Raw genomic sequence first — 21,815 nt, 5'->3', positions numbered from 1 at the left:
ATGAGGATGCCACGGGATGGTGATATGCCAGCTATAGATGCCACGGGATGGTGATGTACCAGCTGTAGATGCCACAGATGGTGACGTGCCAGTTGTAGATGCCACAGGATGGTGATGTGCCAGATGTAGACACTATAGGATGGGGATGCGCCAGCTGTAGACACCACAGGATGGTGATGTACCAACCTTGGTTCTTTAGCTGTAAAAGCGGATCTAAAGAATACAAGATTCACATTGTGGGGAGGCTAAGGGGCATCTCAGAACACTGTCCTCTGCATCTATTTGCAAGTCTGAAACTATGCCAAAATAACTTAAAGTAGAAGAATGACAAAGTGACATGCAGATCCTGTTCTGATGAGAGGATCAAGACCACACGATCAGATGACTAAGATCAGGACAAAGCCAGCAACTCCTCAGTCCCACCACTCTGCCTCCCTCACTGCAGTGTGCTGAGGGGAGCTAGGTGAGGACTCTGAAAGAAAAACAGCTATTAGCCTTCGAAAGACACAAATCATACACCTTACAAAGAAGGAGTGTCCTGTATGCCAAGGAGAGTCATGGCAGTCAGAGGCAACCCCACAAGGCTCCTTGGAAAGAGTTGATCTGAGGTTTTCTTTGGCTTTATAGGCTAAAAGCATCTTTCTATTTTGTTTATTATCCTTTCTTTCCCCTTCGGTAGGCAAAAATAGAACCTTGGTTCAAGAATTAGTTGGGAGCCAGCAGAAATGAATAGTGATGAGACTATTGGTATCAAAATAGCTTCATTACCATTCTACTGTCTGATAAAACCAAATGTTCAATTCTCTCTAGCAAGAAAGGTGCTAAAGGCAACGTCCTTCTACCTTTTGTGAGGAAAGAATCTATAGCTGAGATATTTTAAAGCTGTCCCCATTCACACATACACATTTCTTATTGAACCAAATTGGGATACACAGTCTTTTGTAGATTCTTAAATAATCTAAGGTGATAACAAAATACCACTAGTCTGGGGCTTTTTTAAATTTGTGGTTTTATTTTTAAAAAAAATAAAAATAAAAGCACACATACCTGTAAGTGCTATAGTAACTTGTGCTTATTCTATGGAGTTTTTTTTTTTTAATTTAGGCCATGAATACTTGGCTATAGATCAGGCTTTGGCAATTGAAATGCTGTTGAAATTCTCCTTGGGGTCTCCCCTCCACACAAGAGTAGAAACTGTATGCTAAGTGCAGTAGCTGGGAACCGGTCTTCTGAACTTCTTTGCAATCCTGACTACCCTGGATCTATTTGCCATGGAGAACGGCAGCCAGATCTCTAGGCCACCCCCACCCATAGCTAGAACTCACAGTACACAGGCTGAGTCCCCCCCTTTACAGGGTCTGAGCTCGGAACATAGAGAATCAGCTGTCAAACCTTGTCTGCAGCAGACACCACGACCAGTTCTGAAGGAAACACCGAGGGCCAGAACTGGAAAGGCATGTACATCCATCCAAACGATAAGGAACAAACTCCAACCCTAAGTCCCCAGGGGAAGCATTAAAAGTTTGGCAGGATATTATTTATTCCCTCCCAGAAAGAAATGAATGGGCCAGCGTCCAGATGGATCCATCGTGAATCAGTCATCCCCTATTTCCACCTGCTCACTCCTCTGGCAAAAGAATCCCGAAAGTTTCTCCCTCGCCCCTGAGTCAGAGCCTCCCATCTGTCGGCCTGGTCAATCCAGGAACAGTTAACCTCAATGATTATATTTTCCACTCAGTAGTAAACCCTTTCCCCCGACACAGCTGCAGAGCTCTGACTCTTTCCTTTAACTCTGCCAGCCATTTAAACCAGAAACTCCAGGCAGGAGGAGTGGAGCACGTCATTTGTAAGCTGTGCTTGCCCAGGCAGGAGGTCTGGAGGGGGCCTCTCTGAGCCACTGTGATAGAGTCTTTTAACACCGAACAGTGCAAATTGTCCACCAGGGATGACTTGAAACGTCTCTTCAATGCACAGCGCCCGGTGCCTCTAGCCTGGCTCCAACTGAGTTCACCGCTTATGAGGGGCTCTTGCAGAACAGCCTCATGGAAGGTCTCTAGCTGTAGAAGAGGCAGCTACAAATAAATTAGGGGAAATTCAAGGTGAGACAAAAGACCAAAAAAAAGTGACTACACACCCCTGAGCAAGATATCATCTTGCTACACACACACACACACACACACACACACACACACACACACACTCAAGCAAATCCACTCGTTAATGTTCAACTTTCATATCTGGCTACGGAATGAACTAGCAATGAAGCGCCGATCGGTTCTTCAAGGCAGACACATCACTGATAAATCAGAAACAATAAAGCTGGAGACAGGCTTGCTGGGCCCCAGCTGGTACTGCTTAGATCTGTCCTAAGCAATCAGGAATCATGAAGAGACTTCTTTTGGGAACTCCTAACCACAAGACTTCACAGTGCCCGCCTCAATCCCACATGCTCATGTGCTGAAGGGGGGTGCAGGGGAGAGAGTACCTTTATTCTTTTTGACAAGATCAATCAGACGCTCTGGAATCTCCTCGTGGCCCACATCTTTCCCAGCCAGTGCCCATCCTCCATCCCACTGACTTCCTTATCCAAGAAAGACTTAAAACAATGAAGTGTTGCCCCTCCCCCACCCCAACACACACACACACACACACACACACACACACACACACACACACACACACACTTTTTCTTTGTCAGGCACTAGTAAGACCTTGGTACTCTTTGGTCCAGAGAGACTGTCCAGGAAGTAGCCTGCCACCTGAATTCTAGAGAGGTCAAACTCACCCACCGCATACCTGCGTCTTCCGGCAGAGGGCATCTTGTTCGTCCACCATCTCAACTAACTGGATTCCTATTCAGAGTCTTTCCTGCGTCAAATGGAACCCTACAGAAGGCCAGCAGCGCAGGGATATGATCAGAGTCAGCCAACCTCTACTCCACTCCCTGCAGCCCAGTTAGGGGCTGCGGCTCCTTCGCCAAAGGCACAAACCTCTCTCTCCCACCACGTTGCTCCTTTCACACCTGTTTACACCAAAGCGCAGCATCCATTTGGTCCCGTTGTAGAAACACACTCTGGGCACATCATGGCCTTTGCAAATAGGCTGCTTCTTCTTCTTCTCCGTGCTTGCATGGTAGAGGCCACAAAGGCATCTAATTTTTATTAATTACTACTGCTTCTACCTACTGTCAGTCACCAGAGCCTGCCATATGGTTACCATCAGGTGCATTCGGGTCTGTATTATGTGGCATTCCTGGATACTCTACATAGATATTGCTGAATCGGCTTGTGTTTTTTTTTTCAGGGCCACTTATACTTCAAAGATGATCTTTCTGCTTCGAGAGATTGCTAAAGGGGTCTTCCTGCTCAGTGCTGGACTACTGTGCAAAGCCCAGAGCTTGCTTTCTTTTTTTAACCCTATCCCTACTGCTAAGCAATGGGAGACTCCTGTAGGCAACCAGCTTTGAGGAAAAGAGTTGAAAGAGTGTTTTTCCAGCATTTTGGAGCAGACAAGCATGCAATAGTCTAGATTCTAAGAGAACAAGCATAACCTAGAAGGCAAAAGTAGCTATATCAATAAACCAATGTGTCTTAGGCAACTGTGAAGAAATCCTTTTATGTCTCACGGTGACCCAAATACAAGTGTTTCCCATCTCTGTGCATTCTCAGGTATAAAGGAGATTTCAGGAGGAACCTACAAGCTGTACAAGGGACACACGGAGCAGCACAGTTCGTTTGGCCCCAGTAATCTCATCAGCTGTCTGACCTCTAGCATCTTCAAGTCTCCCCATCAACACAGTAGAATGACGAGACGATTCCTCTCTGGATGCTGATGCTCTGGAGAAAGTGCAGTCACACATCCTGGATGGTTTAACCCTTGCCTTAAATTCTCAAATTAACTTGCCATCTGATTAGGAACAACCTTCTCTGTCTAGCTGCAGGAGCGTTGAGTTATTGGCTATATTTCTAGTAGTGTGGCTGCATAGAGACTACAGACTAGATTGATGCCAAACTCCATAATTTTGTAATAGCTTTACCATCAGTGGCACATCTCTGGAAAATCTCTCTAACATATAATTTTGTCAATTGGGGATATATAGATATATGTATTTAAATAGCCTTGCTGTACTTGGCTTATATACATCCACACTTCCTGTTCCTGGGATCGGCTTGAAATCATATTTTTCAGAACCTGGGAGCCCTGGAAAGTAAGCTATTAATTCTGCACATAGGTTCAGGCCTGTGTGTGTACATCCATGAACACATACTCAAGTACATAAATGCTGGTGATTAGGGAAATGGACATATGAGAAAGTGTGAGTGCTGCCTGTAGTCAGTACTCTTTAAAGGAGCTTTCTCTCCTGTTCGACAATGTCCCAAGTCTTGGTTTCTTTGTTTATCTGGTTGGCTGGCTTTTTTGTTGTTGTTGTTGTTAGTTTGTTTTTTTGGTTTTTTGTTTTTTTTGTTTTTGTTTTTTGTTTTGGTTTTTTTGTTTTGTTTTGTTCTGTTTTTAATCAAAGGTCTTCAGATATTTGCGGTAACTTTCCAGGACAGACAAAATCCAGTACCCTGCCACCAGTAGACTCAGAACGAGGTACCCTCTCTTTTCCCATAGGCATATCGTCTTTGTGACATGGGAATACTGCATTTGCTTGCCTCTTTTGCACACCAACTTGAGGACAATAATGAATGGCCATGCCTCTGACAGGAAAACATGCAATGTTCTCTGTAATTTCTCAGCCTCTTGTTGGGGGTGCGGGGAGTAGCTACACAGAAGATGGTGGTATTCATCTAACTGGTCACTATGGTCTCACAGCCATTTCATAAACAGAAACTGACCCCATTCAAGACAAAAAAAAAAGTCACAGAACAAAAGGGCAGGCCACTAACCGGGGCTCAAGGTCACGTTTCTACAAACCCTTGCTTGTTCTTAGATAACACTTGCTAAGAGTCTCAAACACAAACAGGCAGGGCGGGCCATGTGGCTAAGTCCTCTGCTCCAGGCTGCGAAGGGAGGTGCAGCCCTCCTGGTATAGTTAAGGCAAGATAGCAGGTGGACAAACTCCCAGGGTGCCTCCCAAAGGATGAATTTGCTCTCTGCATAAGCCCCATCATGGGGGATTTGTGACATGAGTGACTTTCAAGTGCCTGGACTGCCGGTGCTGAGACAAGGCTGCCGAATGACCGGAGCACTAAGCAAAAACGCTTAATCCCGTGCACTGATGGAGTGCATCCCAATGGGAGGTGTCTGCAGGGTCTTACCACAAAATACATGGCAATCTCTTTTTGTTTCCTGTAGTCTCATTCTCTGAACGGCAATTCTTGCAGCTTTTGAATTCTGGTTATGACTTCGAAAGCTATCCATGCCGATGCTAGGCAAAAGGGAGAGAATTAATAAGGAGATGTTAGACTTCCTCTTTTCCACACTAAGTTATGTTACATGTTCATGATTATATTATTATGTGTGTCATAGTTTCAAGATGGCCATAAGTCAGTCCTCTTCTCCTATTGAGAGACAAAAATCTAATTCCCCACCTGGTAGTTTGGCCTGTGACTTGTGGTACCTGGTAGGTTTATAGCAGAACTGATATTAGGCCCCTTTCTAGTTCCAGGTGTTAAGAAATTGAAAGCTTCCATTTCATCTCTCATAGAACATTTGGTTCCTCAGATCCGAGTCAAGTTTTGAGTAGAGCCTTGCCTCCTACCCTTCACGTGACCAGCCCAATTAAAGCCTCCTCAAAGCCAAGACCATGAAAAACACAACTACAATAAAAAAGGCCTCTGGTAGAGCTCTCCTTGATGCTTTCAAACAGAAATAATTTGAGATTTTACTGAGTATAAGACATGGCACCTCCGGCCTTGGCAGCAAGCCTTTGTTGTTCTTGATCTGACTTCCATATGGTTGTGGAGACAAGCTAAATGAGACTGTACTGTGGCGCATTCTGGGACACATATCGTTAGGAAGGCAGGAAGGTGGAATCCCACAGTTGGTGGAGTGGATCTTGAGTACGATGCGTGACGGGAGGATATTAATATCAACAAAGACATGCTGTTAAGAGTGGACGTGGTCCTTCTTCTCCTGTCCTCATTTTCTTATATTCTTGTCAGCTGGATCTAGCACAGGAGGAGTGACACAATGAGGACACAGGAGAGGGGATGAGTCCGCAATTAGAACTGAGTTAGAACTGACCCTTGCTTAATATGAGTAAGTCAAAAACTCTGCCCCTAATTAAACATGAGCCCAAGGTTTCAGCTGGTCCACCAGGTGGCCTACTAACCAGAACGGAAGCAGCGGCCTTGGAGTTGGCCTTGGGAATTGCCTTCAGCAAGGCAATTTGAAGGGGACTCCAAGAAAGAACGGGAAGAGGGATTCTCGGCATCCTCCTTTTCCCAGGCACAGCGGGACTTTGCCCTTCTCAGTCCTGCCCATCAGACGTTGTATCTACCCGCTTTATAGCTTCACACTTATGACTTCTCGTATCTCCTCGGCGTGTGTGCCTGTGCGTGTACATGTGTGCACATGCTAGAAGTTGATCCTAAGCTCCAGACTTGCTCTACCATGAGCTACAGTCCCATCCCTCATCCTTTACATCTCTTCTTTACCCTTCAGATATGTTCTGGAGCTTCTTCAGCCCAAAGTCTTACTGCAGTATCCATGTTGTTCTTCTCTCAGAGATTGGAGGGGAACATCAGCCTGTTGTCCATTTGACGGGGTATGACCTCTCAATGACTCTTCTGGGTGTGTCATAGCAGAGTATTTATGTCCATATTTTCTGACTGGCATCAACTATAGCCCTCAGCCACAACTGTTTAGTTCTTCTTGCTTCCCACCGTCATTGTCCACATGATAAACACATGGAAGATTCTAGACCAAGGTTGGCTCACTCTCATATACTTCTCAGGGAGGAGAGGCAGAATTCCTTGGGTAACCCTCCTCCAGCCACCTCTGCTCTCTCAAGGTCAACTAATCTAGCCATAAAGCTAGTGGGAGGTACCTAGCCTCGACTGCATCTCGTCTTTAGCCTCACACATACCCGTTGGGCCACTGGAAGAAAGCACAGCAGCCATTTTTTTTTATCATTTGTTTCACTTGCTGAGTTTGGGAAGCCTATCTGAAGAACTCCTTGGCTTCCAAGTTTGTAAACCACTTCTCTAAACCATAAAGCCCTTGGGTTGCTTCTAATAGTTGTTGTTAGTTATGTCATACTTCCTCATACCCTGAAGAAGCATCTTGCCTGCATCTTGCTGCCCCAGACCTTGCCCCTCTCACCATCTTACACATTGGTCCTCAGGACTGAATCCATGGCTGGTCGCTCAGCTCACCATCCAGGTTCTACCCTGACTACTTGCTTTATGAATCCCAGCAGGGTCTTGCGAACAGCATATTGGAAATGCAGCTTTCCTGGCCCACATGGACAGGTTTTTGGTCTATTTTCGTCTTTTCCCTGCTCTGTTTAAATATGGTGTCTGTGACTGAGTTTCGTGTTCCGGAGGCACGCGGTCCAGAGAGAAGGAGCCAGAGTTGCTTCTCTGCCTTGGCGCTTAGGAAAGAGCAAATGGGGCTGCCACCTGCCCGGTCTGGGGATGATTCCAGAATGGCTCAGGTTATTCACAGCACAGATCCACCCGGGGGTAAAAATACCATCCCAGAAGGACTCTCCTCCTAGCCATAAAAATACCTATGTGGTATAGAGACATCTTCAAAAATGACACGAGGTTTGGGAGCAATCGCCTTAGAAAACAACTGAAGCGATTAGTATTGGCCTTACAAAAGGGCAGAGGAGGGGATCCATGAGGAAAGAGTGAGGGCGACTCAAGATCGTTACTAGCGCCAGCTACAGTGAGAGAGATATGGTTTAGCCTGTGGGGAGAGCTTCCTGATCAGGGGACATCAGACTTTTGCAGTGTGTCCCCCCTGAGAACGATGATGATGCAGCTAACCCCCTTTGAGAAGGGTCAAAACTAGGATCACTCCAGAGTCCACATCAGCCTAGGGCAGCCACAGAAGAAGTTCTTCTCTCCATACTTTGTCCACTGTCTCCTCCTGAGCCTTCTAACCCCACTACAAAGTCATCTGTACAATCGGTGCACCACACACTTGACTCAAGGATGGACAAGGTGGAGAGGCAGCCTCAGCCTCTTCTCTTACATGGTCCGCTTTTGAAGATCTGCCCTTCCTGATGCTGTTATGTTTGCTTGCTTGCTTCTCAAGTCCCTCCTTGTTGTCTTTGTCTACCTGCTCTGGGGTCCCCACTCCTGACTGGTTTCATTCTAGCGTGCTGAGAGAGGTACTTCCTCCATGGTTCACATACCAACTTTACACATGGCATTCCAAGGGATTTCTAACAACAACTTGAAGTTACAACATAACCAGAGAATCTACCTTTAAGAGTCAAAAGAAAGCCATCATCAATACAGATATATTACTACATTACTGAGTTATTCTTTTTAGGTGCTGGTCCTTTGGATATTGGAGATCCCACATCTATTATCAGCAAGACGTGTTCCTCAGCCCTTCAGAAACATTTGCAAGCTCCATAAATTCAGAAGAAGGGGAGATAGTCAAATTCTCAAAAAGGTGTTGGAAAGACAACCAATGTACTAAAAGTCCAGAAACTATTGTACCATCAGGTGGTTAAATGACCTAATGTACCTCCACTGCCTGCAAGGCTGAGTGGCAGAGTTCTGACTCTGTCACCCTGGACTGAATGCCTCCCAGACCTCAGACACAGTCCAGAACCCACATTTAAGCAGAGTAGTAGATGGTATGGGACACATCGGTGCCAGTCAACCATACCCACCACGTACACCCTCTTCTTAGGTTGGAGTTTTCTGATGTTTCTATTTCTTTTGAATATGAAGCTGTCCTTTTGTTAATATTGTACAATTTTCCAATGCCAAGGACAGAGAAAGAGAGAAAGACAGGGAGGGGGAAAAAAGAGAGAAAGAGAACATTTAAGCCACCAAAACTGAGTGTGCGAGTGTGTGTTTGTGTGTGTGTGTGTGTGTGTGTGTATGTGTGTGTGCATGTGTGTGACGTGTGCCTTGTGCATTCATATATGTGTGGGGTATGTGGAATGTGTTTGTGTGACTTGTGCAGTATACACTCATATGTGTGGTGTGTGTCTATGTGTTTGTGTGTGTGTGTGTGTGTGTGTGTGTGCGCATGTGTGTGACGTGTGCCTTGTGCATTCATATATGTGTGGGGTATGTGGAATGTGTTTGTGTGACTTGTGCAGTATACACTCATATGTGTGGTGTGTGTCTATGTGTCTGTGTGTTTGTGTGTGTGTATATATATGTGTGTGTGTGTGTGTGTGTGTGTGTGTGTGTGTGTGTGTGTGTGTGTATTTTAGTCAGCAAGTCCTCTTGAATTGAAAGACAGCTCAAGAACATACTCTTGCAACAGGTGACTTGGAGCTGCCACTTGAGATGGCACAAGGTCTAAACACATGGGGTGAGAAGGAGCAGTTCTGGCTCCTCTGCATCAGTAAAACAGGGGCTGGGGGTGGGGGTGGGGCGCAGCATGTGAGGAAATGGACTGGGTTCCACTACTGCAGACAGCTCTGGGGTACTTCCTTTTTTGGTTTCTTCTGAGGAATTAATTTCATTTTCAAGTATTGCAAATCTTTAAGTAAAAGCAGCTGTTGCTTTGGTTTGCTTTGGTAGCCCCCACCAAATTCCTGTTCCGAAGCAACACAAGGCAACTCTGAGGCCACATCTCAGGGTGATGCTCAAGAGTTTTAGTAAATGAAAATGGCAATGATGATTTTTTTAGAAAAGCAGTGACTGTGGGTGCTATGGTGTTTTCATGTGCCTGGGACCATTCTACCAGCCTACTTAGTGATGTAGGCAATGCCGTCACGCTCAGCACTCAGGTATCAAGATGGAGCGAGGGCAGCTATGAGTTCTCAGAGAAAGCATGCATCTCTTCTTGCTTTCCGTGATAGTAATAATAACAAGAATAGCTAATCTGTATCAAACACCAAATGTGCCAGATACTATGCAGAACGCTTTATCTCAACTAATCCTTGTAATAAACATATAAGCTAGGAGCTACGTCACCACCATCATCCTTTACCTATTAGGCAACGGAGAGCAGAGATTAGAAACTAGCTCCGATTAGGACACCTTGGATGTGGCAGATCTTGGACATACTCAAACCATTCCTAGTCTAGAGCTTCGCCTCCAGTGTCCTGTGATATTGTCTCATAGGGGCACTTCCTATTGCAACCAAAACCCAGGCTCCTGGGTTATTTTCATCAAGTTGAAAAGCCCTTCCTGAGACTAGAGACAGCCAAGTGAACTGCTCCCAGAGAGCCTCTGGCAGTGTTGCTGTCCGTTGGCCCCCGCCACAGCTGTGGTCTCCAAAGGAAATCACTCATATGACCGTTGGCTGCACCTGTCGCTCACTGGTACCAGGACTTACTTCAGAACACAGGGCCCCACAGGGGTGAGAGCAGCATCTACAACAAACCGATGGGCATCCACACAGGTCCCTATGGTTCTAGGGGGGTGGGGGGGGGTGATCCTTTCAATCTACCATGAGCACCTCCTGATCCACCCTCAGCTATAGAAGGTCAGAGAGACTGGCCCTCAGCCATGTGCCTCTGTGGGAAGAGCCCATCCTAATGCCTTAGGCAGGAGGTGGCATTGGCAAACTAACAAGCATGATGTAAATTAGGTAAGACACCTTCAACCTCCTCCTGATTAAAAAAAAAAAAGAAAAGAAAAGAAAAGAAAAAGGAATTTGGAAGTGGCTCTGAGTGACGTCATCCAAAACAAGAAAGGCTAACGAATGGCCAATGAAAACTGAGTCCTCTGCATCAGTCCTTAACAGAGGAAAGGACATGAGGGATTTCTAGGAAGCAACCAGAGCTGGACAAAAATGCACTAAAAGAAGCATTCTCATGGTGGTTTGGGGGATGTCAACACAGTAACCTAGGCTGAGCAGTATCTATCAGACTCAATCAAATGTGACTCTAGAACGTTAACAGAGCACCAGGCATCTACACTAAAAGGGAGGGTTATTGAACCTGAATCTCCGTGAGCTCTCACTGCACTGCCAAGCCATCTGTGTTTGCCACCCTTAAATAACAGGACAGGCTGGCATGTGAGTAAACGCTGGAATGAGTGGTGAGTTGTGTGAAAGTTGGGATGAAGGGATACGTGTCTTGAGAGGGGTGAAAAATTTCTTTGTGAGTGATGTAGGACTTGGTTTGGGACCCAGAAATGAATCTGTAGGACTCCAGCAATCCAATCTCTCCTCAATCACAGCCTGTGAAGTTACCTGCATATTCATCTGGGAGAGGCAAAGTCATATTCAAATCCAGAATGATTCCTGTTCTGAGACATTTAGTTTGCAATACCACCTTATTATGGATCTGTGAACCCCTCCTGGGGCTCCATGGTTCCCCTATGGACAGTGAAAATCTTTAGTCCTGCACCCTGAGTGCTGCATCAGCTGCTTTGCCCTGCCATATTTTTCTAGAGGTCAAGACTCAGAAGGAGAGAAAAGACCTGTGTAAATGAGTTACTAATATGTTGACTCTTTTCAACTGGGAGAGAATTTCCAAAAGTAAAACTAGGCAGATAATAAATTAGACAGATAAATGGATAGATAGATAGATGAATAGATAGATAGATAGATAGATAGATAGATAGATAGATAGATAGATACATAGACAGACAGACAGATAGATGGGTAGGTGGGTGGATGGTGAACATATTCTTCACCTTTGCCTATTCAAAGTATCAGAGTGAGCTTTAAATCCTTCATAGGAAAAAGTGACACTGGGGTATCAGTCATCCAGTATTTCTCTGTCATTGGGTCAAATGTTGCCTTCCGTTATCTTTGATGGAGATAGGGGTGCACACTGCTTGCAGATGAGATTGTCTACTATCTTTAGAAATGCTAGGTTAGCACACCTTCGCCAATCACTTTTTCTTTGCTTTACATACTTAAAAGCAGTAGTACAACATCATTCTAGTAGATGGCCTGCGTGGATCCCAAACTGAAAATCAGTTTACTGTATCTTGTCTGTCCTAGTTAGCTTCCTGTGATAAATTACTGAGCAAAAACAATTTGAGGAGGAAAGGATTCATTTTAGGAGCTCAAGACACAAACTAACAGAAACCATGGAGGAAAATTGCTTACTTACTTGCTTCCCACGGCTTATTCAGTTTATCTCCTTATATAACGCACAACCACCTGCCCAGAGATGGTACTACTCACAGGGGGCTGAACTTTCTTATGTCAATCATTAATTTAAAAATATCCCATAGATAGGTCCATAGGGCAGTTTGAGGAACAGGATTCCTCAATTGTGGTCCCTCTTGCCAAACAATTCTATTTTGTCTTTAGCTGATAAAAAAAAACTAACCAGCACAAGTGACCCCTTGTCAACTTGACACACAAGCATCACAACGAAGCCATTACCTTTCTTTTCTTGTTTACCCCAAAATCCCACGTCAACAGCATAATATAAAACATAGTGTAAAATTTCAAAGTCCCATAGTCTTAAAAAAAATCAAACAGTATATAAGTTCAACATCTCTTTAAAATATCCAGTCTCTTACCTTTTAGTTCCTAAAATAATCTAAACAATTTAAGGTCTTTCTTAATCTAATGGAAAATAACTAGAGCATAAAAACATGATGATTAAACAAAACTAAATCCCAGTAACACAGTTCCAAATCTTATAGCTTAGTGTCTGACAACAGGGACTCACTCATGATCTTTTGGGCTCCAAAGGGCTTGATGACTTTTATGACACTGTAACACACACAAGTTGTCTCATAGACTCCACTGTATACCTTCTGCGGTCCTTGGTGGTCACCCTCCTGATCTGGCATCTCTGAGCTTTCCACTGCACCTCAGAATATACCATCACTCATGTCCTCTTTAAGGACTCTGAGTCTGCCACCCGGTGACAAACCTCAGCTCTTTCTCCACAATCTCTCCAAACCTGGGGCTGTCATTCCAACTGCCAATGGCTTCTCCTGTTCTAAAGTTTTTCTTGTGTCCTGAAGCTACTTAAGGACAGGAGTATACTCCTGACTGGAAAATCTAATGAGTTGGCATTTTGCCTATGGTGAGACAGCCTTTTGTGGTATCTGATCTCAGTGAAACAGTACAGAAGTCTCATTGCCCAGGAAGAATGTCAGGTCCTTCTAAGCCAACTCATTGTCAGGGACAACTGTATCTTTTGTACTATGTACAGTGTCTGGCACACTACTGAGGTCTGGAAAACATGAAGAACCAAGCACAATACTAATATCAGACATGAAGCCATCACAGCAGGCCTGTGATGGGGTGAGACTCGGGTTATGAGCAAGGTCTTGGATCAGGAACTAGGTATCAGACTGGAGATCCTACTAATTTTTAATTTTTAATTCTGTTTCCCTGAAAAGCCTTTCCTCACTGACAATGCAATCTTGGGACTTGCCAAGATAATTAAACGTCCTAAAATGGAGCAAGCTCATGGTAGACAGTGATTGACTTCTTGTTTCCCCAGAGCAAAGCACTCTGCTGGGTACATTGTGGGTCTCAATGGTGCTTACTGAACAGCAACAAAAGAAATTTCTCTTCAGTTTTTCAAAGATATAAAATGTCAAGGAAACAACTTTGAATTAAGTGTAGGCAGTCTTCAACTAGACAGCCTTTTCTGCAACAGCAAAGGGTCACAGTGAATATGCCTGACACACACAGGCCTTTCACCAGCCACTATGAGGCACAGCCACAAACTCTTCAGCACAAGGCAACCTGACTACACAGTGCAGAGCTAACCGCAATTCAACTTCTCATCCATTTCCCTTACTCTCAGATCTGGGCATTCCTTATTTATAATAGGCCTGGTTTCAAAGAGCAGTTGTGACAGTGAACCCTTGGGGTCTCTTTAGGTAACTCAGCCCAGAGATTCTTTACCTTAAGAACCCCACTGTGCTTTATAAGGTCTATTTTGAGTTTTTTATGTAACCCTACTCATCTGATAGAAAGGCTACCCCTTGTATGGACTTCTCAAAGGGATTCAGTATCTGTATACAAGATAAGCAATTAATGATTAAATAGATTAGGTATTTTATGTTTTGTCAAACATCTGCTGAACAATAGGCTTGAAAATGTTGCACATTAGAAAACACTATGGGACATTAGAAGCCACAGGCCTTAGAGTCAGATGCCTTTGCAGTTAACGTTTACTGCTGGGCAGCACCCTGAGAAAAGTATTTAAATTATCTATGTTCCTGCATAACATAAGCAATACTAGCCACCTTCTCAAGTTGTTGGGAAGATTACATTAGGTAAGCTATGCCTGTTACAGAGAAAGCACTAGATAGGTGCTAATTCCTTCCTGTTTTCAACAGCTTTCTCCATAGATGATAGACAGAAGTAGATAGATGATAGATGATGATGATGATGAAGATAGATAGATAGATGATAGGTAATAGGTAAAAGATAGGAACATAGATACATAGTTGATATATGATTGGTAGAGAGATATGTGAGATGGTTGATAGATGATAAATAGATAGAGGATCCTTCCCTCCCCTCCCCCTCTCTTTCTTGCAATAGCATACACAAATGTTTTCAATAACTGTCTCTTTCATAGAGTACAAACCTGACATAAATAACAAGTTAACACACTGCCGTGTAGACCGTGTTTTACTAAATCATGTTTTACTAAAACATATAAGAACAACCACAGGCCTTTGTTCCAAAGGCAATATTGAACAGTGACAATTTTTTTTATTTGTTAATATTTCCCATACACCTACTCTACCCACCCACCTGGTAATATGTAGCAGATTTGAATTGCTCACAACCAACAGCATTGCGTGGCCCAAGACCCCAGGAGTGAGAGGATCTTCTCATAATGTTTGAAAATCGAGGACCTTGCTTCCTCAAAGAAAGACACCATTCAATCAGGTCTAACATCGCATAGCACATCCCAGGTCTGTGTCCAGTGCTGGCCTTCAAAGCACACTCAGTTGCATGACAGAGCTACATCTTCCAGTTTGTTTGGTGTTTTGGTTTTTGTTGTTGTTTAGATTTGGTTGGTTGGTTGTCCTGGGGTGTTTGTTTTGTTGAGGGTAGATCGAACACTGTAGAAGTTTCAAAGGTGCACTACATGATTTGCTAAGACTCTCCTCAGTCCTGCCCATCTACAGAAAAGGAGGAAGGAACAGACTAGGGTAAGCAGAGGCCATAGGCAGGAAGGGGAGATGGAGAGATTTTCATTGCTTGCCAAGATTACACAGTAGTCTAAAGGTTGGTGGTTTTCCTCTTCAGTCTCTCCCCATTTTCTCTCCTTCGTCCTTTCTCTCTGAGGAAATGAAGTTTTGTTGGACTCCAACAAATGTGTCTTCCTCCTCTAATTTCCATGTGCTGGATTCAATGCTAATTTGCATCCACATTTCTGCCGGAGATCTTAAAAATCTGCTGTTGTTTCCTTCCTAGGCTGTAAGGTGGGGGGTTGGGAGTGGGGGCGGAGGAGTGGAGTTGAGGACAACCAACCGGGGAGAGAGGGAATGAGGTTGAGAAAGTGAGGAGGAAGAAGAAAGAAAAAACTTCAGCCAGTAAGCATTTTCCATACTTAATAATTTGATTTTGAAGGCTAGCCATATCAAAGAGCAAAATATTCAATATTGTTAATTCAGTTTTGCAAAATATATTCTTAATTTAAAAATGATTTTGCTCCGGGTGGTAGTGCAGTAATAAAGCAGTTATTGACCAGATCTTATTGATTGTAGAGTCTGCGGGCAAAGAGCACTGACCTCGCTCACACTCTTATTGCTTCCTCCCTCCCTGGCCTTCTTCATCTATGCTCGCTCAATAATATATTATTAATATATATTTTTAGCAAAAACTGTATGTTACAAGGTTAAGGGCTTCTTAGTGATTTTTCCAAGCTGCTCTCTCCCTTTGGGGTGTTAGGGAAGAATCAAGTCAGTAACCAAGTATCTGTGTATAAATGACTTTCTGTGGAAATACTTCCCCCACCAGCAAAGGTAGCCTGTCCTCATCCATGTTTTTCTATTATTATAGGACAGAAGAGAAGATTCCCTGAGCCAAAGGCTGCTCCGGGGTGGACAATAGCAGCTGTGGAGAGGCGATGGCACCCTGGCTGTAAAGACCAAATTCAATCCCTGTGTCCTTTCTCAAGCCAACTTCAGCTTCCACTGCTCTTCCTTGCTGGAGTCTTCCATGAACCCTCGCCAGCACTGTCACATGTCACTCATCCTCACGCCATAGCTGTTTGTGACAGTCAGCGATGTGTCCTTTTGGCATTTGCACAGGAAATATCTTCCTGCCTTTCTAGCTTCCCTGACAATCTGGGGGGGGGGGAGTTTTCTGAAGACAAATGCTCTGCTTCTGTTCTTTCTGTAGCCCACCACACGTTGGGTTCGCAGGAAGCATGTGGGGGAATTATTTATCAGTTATGTAATGTGCATAAGACGAGAGAAAGAGAGACACCAGAGTTGCACTTGCTTCTGCCCTTCACCCTGGCAACCCCTCGAGCCTCGTGGTGTGCCTGTCTCCACCTGCACATCAGGTGAGAGGAAGAAGACCTGGGGACTAGTGAGTAAACAAATGTTCAGGCGTTGATGTCCAGTTGCTGTATCAGTGGTTTGCTTTTATGGGAAAAGAGAGGGAAAGGGCTCCTTTGCATCTTCCAAACACTGAATCCAGAGAGGCCAAGCAAATCCTAGTTACTGGAGAACCCCGGGGTTTCTCACGTGGAGTCAGCAGGACTGCAGGCTGCTCGCTTTCCCAGTCCTGCTTGTGGCAGAACAGACACATGTGGAACAAAGCAAACACGGTGCCTGTCACATAGTTGGTGCTCATTTTTGGCTTCTTGCCTCCACAAAGAAAAGGCAGTCCCTGAACTCAAATACATATTCATAAGAATTGGGGCGTATGGACAAGATCCACACCTCTTTCTCATTGGCTGGTGGTTTCATGGCCTGCTAGACAGGGATTCAAAAGGAATCCCACTAGAAGTAACTGCAGTGAGTGCGGAAGAATGCTGGGCGCTGGCCCTACCTTCTAGCTGTGTGTCACTGGCAAGTTAGTCATAGCAGCTGGGGTCCCAGTGGGCAGCAGTTGGTCCCTCTAAAAACTTAATAGCAAAGGACAAACATAGAAAAGACTTGTGACAGAGACCTAGGAGGCTCTATTACCATGCATAGGTGTGAATATGGTGGTAGAGACAGGTATAGAAACTCAGCCTCCAACAGCAACATAGCCACAGAATGACAAAAGTATTGCCAACACCACACAGGTCGACACCAAATCCCAACCTCTTCTAATCTCCCATCAAAGTACCACTGGCTTCTGGGTACAGGACGACAAGGAATACCAAGGCAGGGCCTTCTGAAGTCAGTCAACCTTATTAGGGCAAAGAACCAGGAAAACCACCTCAGGGAGGGGATGTGGAAGAGCGAAACAGTCAACCGCCCTACCCTTTCACTTCCTTTTCTCCTTCGTCCACACAGGGACAATTAGGTAACCCTACCTACTCCTCAGGGCCCTCTCAAGGTCCCTGTAGTCAGAGCTGTGAATGTACTCTGTGGAAATTTCCAGCTGGCCACAGATGCCCCCTTGCTGAGGAGCCCCTCTGCTCTCCACGTAGTCCCTCACTGGTGCCCACGCCCAGCCAGGGGAGCCTCCCCCACCCCCAAGCAGAGCCAAAAATGAAGTGAAGGGAGCTGCACAGGGCTCTGCAGGTGGCAGGGAGAGGGGGGAGCGGCACCCGGCAAGGACATAATAGAGACTGGATTGTTTATGCTTGTGGGAAAGGGCGCATGAATATGGATAAAACCCTGTGCACATTTTGCTAATTACCCGGCATCAATGTTAAAGGAAAAAAGAGCCCATTGCAGATTTCAAGCCAATTCCATCCCTGCAAACCCACCCCCACCTACACACACACACACACATACACACACACACACACACACACACACTCATCCACACAATCACCACTGCCACCGGCGCCGCCATTTTCCCTCCCCTCTCCCCTCGTTAAAAATAGCTGGCGGTGTCCCTCTGAATATGGTCCATGTGGACCCATTTGAATAGACTACAAATCATCAGAGGAATCCTGTCTCCTGTCATGCCTGAGCTCAAGGAAGAAAGTCCCACTCTATGACCCCAGTGGGCTGGAGCCTCTCTCCTAAAATTTCCTTACAGTCAAAGCAACCTCGTGACCCAACAGGTCAAGTCAAGGCAAGGATTGCCAGAGAGAGACAAAAAGTAACACGTTAAGAGGAGGCCATCTTTACCAGGAGCCAAAAATCACAAAACCAAAGACAAAAATAATTCCTACCCTTTGGTTTCCAGTCCTACTTAAGGCTTCTTCCTTGTACCTACCCACCAGAAGCTGGCAGACCAGACATTGGCCAGACAGTGTTTGGAATCAGACAGAACCAGCTCAGAGAAAAAAAAAAGATGATAAACCGTAGCCTTTGCTTCCTAGAAACGTCTGGCTGTGTCCGCAGCCAGCCCCCAGGTACATATGTGTGACAGCCTCTGATATTATCAGGGATTGGGGCAGCAGGGCTTACTCCAGATGGAGGCTTAGAGAGAAGATAACAAACCTGCTGCATGTGGTCCTCAAATTCATCACCACAGGCTGCCAGCGGACATGCCCCCTTGTCTCAAGAGCAACTAAGCTAAAGGGCCGTTGATGAAAACTTAGCCTGAACTTTAGGGTGACAGCAAAGGCAGAGCCTTCTGGTAGCTTTCCTCACATTTGTTCTCTGCAGAGAAGCCAGAGGCTGACCTGGGCACCTGGAGACCACAAGTCACCTAGCTGAGTGGCCTAAGGAGGTCATTTGGCCCTTCTGGATGTTGGTCCTACAATGTCATCACTTATAAAAACCTAAAGGCTTAACATTAAGGATCTTCATAGTCCTGAACCTCTCACCCCAAGAACAGCAAATGCCAATAGGTTACACAGACTCAGCTCTTCCCAGGAGCCATCACTTTGACCTCACCCTTGCTGAACACTGTTCGACAACCTCATGAGTTAGGTCATGTCCTGGCACACTGTAATCGACAAGAAAACCACGGCCTGGAGTAGTGGCTTCCTGAGTTGTTAAGTGACGTGGTAGAGTGGAGATTTGAACCAAGCTAGCATACTGATGGTACTATGTAGTGTTTCCATTAAAAACATAGACCTTTTTTCTCCTATTTTTTATTATAATTGTACACATACAAGCATAACATTTACTGTCATGCTCACTTGTAAGCCTTCAGCTCAGTGACACTAATCACAATTGTGTTGTACAAACGTCAGCACCATTCACTTCCAAACTAAAGCCTGTTAGACAGTAATGCTTTCTCTCTCTTACCCAGCCCTTGACAAAACCTACTGCCTCCTCTGTTTACATTTTGACTAGTCCTAGAATCTCATGTAAATAACATCATACAGTATTTTCCTTTTTATGGCCAGCTCATTTGACTTAACACAATGTCCAGAAGACTTGTCCATATTGCGGTACATATCAGCACTGTCTTCTTTTTTATGTTTCAGTAGTAAAGGGGCTGGAGAGATGGCTCAGTGGTTAAGAGCACCGGCTGCTCTTCCAGAGGTCCTAGGTTTAATTCCCAGCATCCACATGGCGGATCACATGTCTCAACTGTCTGTAACTCTAGTCCCAAGGTTTCTGGCCTCCATGGACACCAGACACACGTATGATATGCAGACACTCATGCAGGCAAAACATGTAAACAGGTAAAATTCACAATAAGTTTTAAAATAATAAGTTTTGGTAATATTTCATTGTATATATGTGCCCCTTTTTTCTTATCCATTCACTATTCAATGGACCAATGGAGTTGCTTTCTTGTTGTAGTTTTGTGACTAATGTTGCTATGGATACGGGTGCAGAAATATCTCAAGATCCTGCTTTTGGTTCTTTTGGGTATTTACACAGAAGTGGAATTGCTGCATTATACAGCAAGTATGCTTTTAATTTTTGGAGAATCTGCCATGCTGTTCCCATTAATGGTTGGATCTTTCTGCCACCCTATCAACAATTTCTGAAGGTTTCCATTTTTCACACCTTTACTAATACTTGTTCCTTCTCTCTCTCTCTCTCTCTCTCTCTCTCTCTCTCTCTCTCTCTCTCTCTCTCTCTGTGTGTGTGTGTGTGTGTGTGTGTGTGTGTGTGTCTGTCTGTCTGTCTCTCTCTCTCTGTGTCTCTGTCTCTTTCTATCTTTCTGTGTCTCTTTGTCTCTCCCTCTGTCTCTCTGTCTCTCCCTCTGTCTCTCTATCTCTCTCTGTCTGTCTGTCTCTCCCTCTCTCTGTACATGTGTGTGTGTCTGTGTGTCTGTGTGTCTGTGTGTCTGTGTGTCTGTGTGTCTGTGTATATGCATGTTTACTTGCTTGCTTATAGACATCATGCTAATGAATGTGAGTACCTCATAATTTTGGCTAGCATTTTACCAGTTAATAATATTGATTATCACTCCATGTTCTCAGTGAGCATCCATATATCATTTTTGAAGAAATATCTATGCAAGTTCTTAGCCCATTTTAAAGCTTTTGTTGTTGTATTTTATGACTTTTTATGTACTATGATTATATGGAAATTACTATGGATATCAATTCCTTATCAGATATATATGTTTTCCTTGTTTATGTTGCCTTATTATTCCATTGACAGTATCTTTTCATTCACATATTTTAATTTTATAAAATATAGTTTGTTTTTGTCTATGTGCCTATGATGTCATATCCAAAATATTATTGCCAAATCTGGTATAATTAACTTACTCTATATTTTCTTCTAAATATTTTATAGTTTTAGGCCATGAGCCCAGCCTCACTCAGTTTTGTATGTGGCGTTAGGTGCAGCACAGACCTTATTTCTGCTTGTGTGAGTACCTATTTCTCCCAGAAACATTTATTTTAAAAAGCATAGCTTCCTTGGTTGGATGTATTTAATGTCCTTACGAAACACTGTTTGAGCCATTGATCTATGTTTTGATTGGTTTTTATAATGAATTTTGAAACCAGTATGAATCTTGTAGTTTTCACTGGGATTTTGAATTTAATATCTTACCAACATCGTGCTTTCGTTTTGAGATGCTCTCCCAGCATTTTCTACATTTTCTCCAGTGTTAAGATCGTGGACTTTTCTTCATATGCCATTGATTCTCAACTCGAGACTGTAAGTTAGCGTTTTTTCCTACCACACCAAACACCGTCTTTTTGGTTTTCTGGAGGAGTTAGTATACCCTGCTCAGTCTCAGGGTAGCAGAAAAGCACATCCTATGAAGTGCAGCAATCCCTCCAAACAAGGTCCACTGGATGTTTCGTCCTGAGTGAGCTGACTTGAACAAACTAGAATGTGTAAACTTGGATTCAAGTTCTGGCATATAAAATCCTCCATGGTGAACTTCAAGTACGTACAGCACACATCTGTATATTGTACATAGCGATACTCAGGAGATGCTGACCCAGAGCACCCAGCTAAGTCAGTGATTAAACCCTGGCCCTGGGATTAGGAACTTGATTACCAAGTCGCATCAAGGAAGCAAAGCTAAATACTGAGAGCAAATGTGCAGAGACAGTGTACCATCCACACTGGTGACGTCAGCCCAGGTCACTCTTCTGCCTCTGCTTCCTCCTCCCTCTCTACTCAGGGCTGCCTATCAAACCCACACTGCCTCCATGTGCCAAAGAGGAAAATTACCTTCAAAGAGCAGGGTTTCTCTGGACCCAGACTTACTGCCATATTTCTGCGGTGGACTTTTCATCTAACTTTTCAGCAGCAGAGGCTGGAGCTGATTGGATTATAGGAATA

At 44.4% G+C, this 21,815-nt stretch overlaps 2 long non-coding RNA genes across 2 annotated transcripts in view; both read right to left on the bottom strand.

Annotated features, from left to right (window-relative positions):
- Positions 1-1,141: 1,141 nt before the first annotated feature.
- LOC311607030 lies at positions 1,142-5,373 on the bottom strand. The gene is made up of 3 exons (XR_014782508.1): positions 5,262-5,373; positions 2,786-2,885; positions 1,142-2,072 (listed from the first exon to the last, which is right to left on the bottom strand). It is a non-coding gene; the product is annotated as an uncharacterized lncRNA (long non-coding RNA).
- A 9,418-nt stretch (positions 5,374-14,791) lies between these two features.
- LOC311607031 overlaps positions 14,792-21,815 on the bottom strand; it is an 8,854-nt gene continuing 1,830 nt past the window's right edge. Inside the window, exons 2-3 of the long non-coding RNA XR_014782509.1 lie at positions 21,705-21,795; positions 14,792-15,457 (exon numbers count right to left, since the gene is read on the bottom strand). This is a non-coding gene — a long non-coding RNA (uncharacterized lncRNA). The remainder of the gene's footprint in view (positions 15,458-21,704; positions 21,796-21,815) is intronic.

Source organism: Acomys minous, assembly GCF_964271855.1.
Source record: "Acomys minous genome assembly, chromosome: 10".
Lineage (NCBI taxonomy): Eukaryota > Metazoa > Chordata > Mammalia > Rodentia > Muridae > Acomys > Acomys minous.
Note: the sequence above shows the minus strand (reverse complement) of the source record. Positions and strands in the feature narration are given on the sequence as shown.